Source organism: Varanus komodoensis, unplaced genomic scaffold (assembly GCF_004798865.1).
Source record: "Varanus komodoensis strain SLA01 unplaced genomic scaffold, ASM479886v1 scaffold6_2, whole genome shotgun sequence".
Classification (NCBI taxonomy): domain Eukaryota; kingdom Metazoa; phylum Chordata; class Lepidosauria; order Squamata; family Varanidae; genus Varanus; species Varanus komodoensis.
In genome coordinates, this window is record NW_025336346.1 from 9,765,141 (window position 1) to 9,769,514 (window position 4,374).

A 4,374-nucleotide genomic window follows, 5' to 3' on the forward strand; every position below is an offset into this window, starting at 1 on the left:
AGTTTGGGTCACAGAAATGATTCAAACCTTCATTTGGGGGGCAAAAAATATATATAAAAAACAAACATGGTTGAATATGACCACAAATTTATGTCTGAGAATAAAATTACCTACCTCTAGTGGCACAAAAGACCATCACCACTATAAGGGAAGCAATGTGGGTATGAGCAAACCATTTGTGGGCTTAGTTGTTGACAGTGTTTTGTGTTTTTTGGCAATCCATAGACTGTTAACATTTTTATTCGCTCTCAATAAGAGCTGAATATCTTTGAAATTTATAAACAACACATGTAGGCCATTTTTAATCTACCTTTTAGCACACAAATTTGAGGTTTTGTGCAGCTGGTTTTTATTAATATATTTCTTACTATTTAAATCCCAAGACTGTTATTTCTGAGAATTGGAAAACTGTTTTGTATTCACCAGCAAGGTATTTTTTACAAAGAAAAGTTATACTGAAAATACTTCCCTGGAAATATTAACCGACTTGATTCTTGAGTTGGTTTTTCTAATTTTCTTGAAAATTTCCTTGCATTCAACAATATATTGGATTACTCATATACAAACGGCATTAACCAACTCTTTCTAGAGATACAGCACAGCCTAAATTGCACCACTACTTAACTATATTTAATGGGCCTCTAATGCATATGATTTTATAGTATGTGTCTTTTAGGATATTTTCAGTGTTAACACTTTAAAACATATATTGAATTTTTTTTTTAGCTAACAGAAGTGGCAATATGATTACATACTTATTCAAATTGTGATGAGTCCCACCCAAAAGTTGACCATTTTTAAAGCTGTACAAATTATTCATTATTTAAACCAGGTGGTTCTTCACTTTCTGTTGTGTCATTGACCAGTAACACCTTACCACTGAAAAAAGAACCAAACAAATACCTTACATTGTAAAATGCTCCCCATGGAATATAATGCCGTGCTTTCAAATTAGCACTAATTTAGTCAGTCTGTTGAAAGCCTATCAACAATAAAAGATTCTGACTAACAAAGTATCTTATAAAGCACTTTGAAGAAAGATTTTTATTTTTATGATTTTAGTTAGATACATGTTTTTCATGGTGATGATGGAGATGCAAAAAAAAAAGGTCTTGCCATAAACAGCTTCACTCTGCGCTCTACCGTGCATTTTTCACACAGGCGTGCATGGCTAATGGATTTGTTCCTGTGTAGAAAACTGCAAGTTTAAAGAGTCCATCAAGGCATTTCTTGTTTGGCAGCTATGGAACAGACAGTGGCGATTATGAGAAAAATGGTATGTGAAGTTTGATTTCTAAAACGACTGTGATAGAACCGTGCAATGAAAAATGCTCTTCAGCAAAACCTTGTGCAACGTACAATGTTAGATAGCACCCATTTTTCGTAGAACTACTGTGTGAACAACATGTTAACTGTGAATGTTGGTTTTTTTGTTGTTTTTGTCTGAAGGTGACAAACTTATGTTCTTGCAATAAGGTATTATTCTCAGAATGTCAAGCACATTATTGTAGAAAATACATATATACATATATTTCAACTTAACAAATTTTTAAAAATCTCATAAAAAGAGTATTGTTTAGTAGATTCTAAACTGTTTCATACAGTAGGTCAACTGTAAAATATTCAGAAATCTGTGATACATACTAAATGTCTATAGAGGAATTCACCAATAAATCCAAATGTCTTGTAGATTTTCCGGAGTTAGAAGAAAAAGAAAACATGTCATATTTCACATGCTTCATATACATTATAACTGTGAATTTCATTAGACTTAAGATACAAATTCAAACTTTCTCTTATCGTTTATGTAACCAAGTCCCATGTTGTTCTAATAAAAATCCAGTATTCAATGTTTGATTGTAGAACTCTTATGACAGATGTTTGACAGATTTGCTGTTTAGCAAATTCTGTACAAACTTATCATATATAGCACAAAAATAGTGTTGTAGAACTACTGTGTGTAAACTGTGTATAGCTGTATCTTTTTGTAGTATTTGCCCTTAAAAGAAGAAAGAATATATGATCATATATGCTTTTTGCAATAATGAATTATTCTCTAAACACCAAGCAAATTTATCTCTATATAAAAATATATGTAATATATACACATTCTAAAATATATATAGAGCCTGTTTTAAAAAGAGAGAGAAAGTACAGTATAATTTAGAAAACTGCAATGTTCTATGGACCAAATGTAAAATATTTATAAATTAAGATGCATTTAAAATGTCTATAAATGGTGTCCTAACTAAAGCACGGTTGTTATGTAACTTTCCAAGAGCTTAGAAAAAAAATAAAGATTATATTATACATTCTATGAAGTGGCTTTACAGTCATTCTTTAGTTACACAGGAGATTTGAAATGACTATTCATAATGTTGGGAAATGAATTCCAGTATATAAGATCCCTTGCCCAGTTCAGACACAACATTAGCAGGCAAACAGTTCAGCTTTTGGGAGAAGTTAGCAATAAGCTTACATTATGCCTTCATTTTCCTAATTATCTCATACGCCAGGTCTCCTAGTACACTACCAGCAGAACCGTATGCCCCCCCAGCTCTGACAGGGGGCAGGTAAATAAGTTTATTTGAGTCCCCTCTCTGAGCCACTATGGGAGCACCTGCCCCACCCCTGTAGGAGTCAGCATGGAAAGGACTATACCATCTGTCTCTCGAAGGTCACACACTGGTCTCACAGAGAAGAAAAAGGGCTATGGCGGGGATGGTGATCGGAGGATGCTGAGACTGACAGGTTACGCTATACCTGAATAGTGCTCCAGCCTCCTGCTCTCTTCTCCATGCCACTTCATCAAGACGACCAACAGCTAGCAAGATGAGATGCAGCAGGTGGTGGGGTTCAACAGACTCTAACGTTCTTGCTCACTTATGAATTGCATCTTTTCTACTCGTGCAGAAGGGAGGGCATTGTCTTCATTAGGCATGTATACAGACTTGGTTGACTTTGCTTGGTCTGCTTTTCACTGACTGTCAGGTACCTTCCATTCCATTGTCCACTTATTAACAAAATCAGATTTGGTGCAAAGTCACACTTGTGCAAATTTTCACCTCCAAATGTTTGCAAATAACCCCCCCCCCAAATATTACACTTTTTCCCACATTAAGTCGATGAGAGGAATATGTGTTTGAGCAGTGTTTTTTGCATTACTTTTCTACAAGTACAGTTGGGTATAGTTACATAAAGCAAAAAAAAATCCATTCTGAAAGTGCAGAATCCACATGCCTTGGTCTGCTGTGAAATCTGCAGGGTAGATTCATGGAAATCAAAAGTCCTTTGAGTTTGTTGCAGATATACTCAACATCCCTCGTTTTCACTGGTTTGAAACATTCTTCTTTCACCTTTAATTAACATTTATTCATTAGCACTTTTTTCTGTGCATAGAATCTCTTGCCAAATCAGGTTCTCTGCATGCAAAGGGGTGCTGCCTGAAGGATTTCCACAACAGGGCACACAACACAAATACAGAACCCTCTCCAAATACATATGCCTCAGGCAATGCTGACTAATGGTTGGAGAGGTCTAGAAATCCAGTTCCACTTCTTCCCCACTACCAGTGACTGAACCAGTCTGAAGGGGCCCACCAGGACTGCTTGCAGTATTCAGTGTGCTTCAATTGAGCCTGATCAAGAAAAGCAGGCCTTAAATAAGGCCTAGTTAGCATTGTGGTGTTTCCAAGTTTCTAGAAGAGCTTTTCTCCTCATCCTGAAGGCATCCTGTGAGCAAATAAAAGAGGAAATACAGATAAAGTCACAATTTCCCTGTGGGTCCCAAAACCCCCAAAGGAATTCATGTTCTCACTTATATGGAGCATTAGCTCAGATGCTTATGCTTTAATTCTAAAATGTTGATCTCTCAGACATACTTATTTTCAGGAAAGGTTTGTGAATACTTGAGTCTACATGCCAGTATTATTATTACCATGAAAATCCAACTGAATTCTTATTTATTTTATATACAAACTGAGGAAAATCACCTGCGAAAACACCGTCCAGCAGCATCCAGCAGCATGGTTGCTTGATGGTAATTTAGAGGTTAGTGTCAAATGTAATAACTTTGGTTACAGAGACAGATGGTATCTAGTTGATATAACCAAGCAGGCAGGGCTGTGGGGAACAGGGTGGGAGAGTCTTCAGAGTGATCTAGAACAAGACAGAAACTTTTTCAATATTACAGTGATGAACAGCAACACCAACTTGCTGTTTGAAAAGGTATATTGATGGGTTGGGGGAGTTTTTAAATGTGTTAAAAGCAAGAGGATGACCTAGTCTCCCATGGCATCCTTTCCCCTTCCATAAGCACTGCTTGCAAATGCACTTCCCTGCTGCTGACACAGACCTGCTATCAGGTCTATTTCAC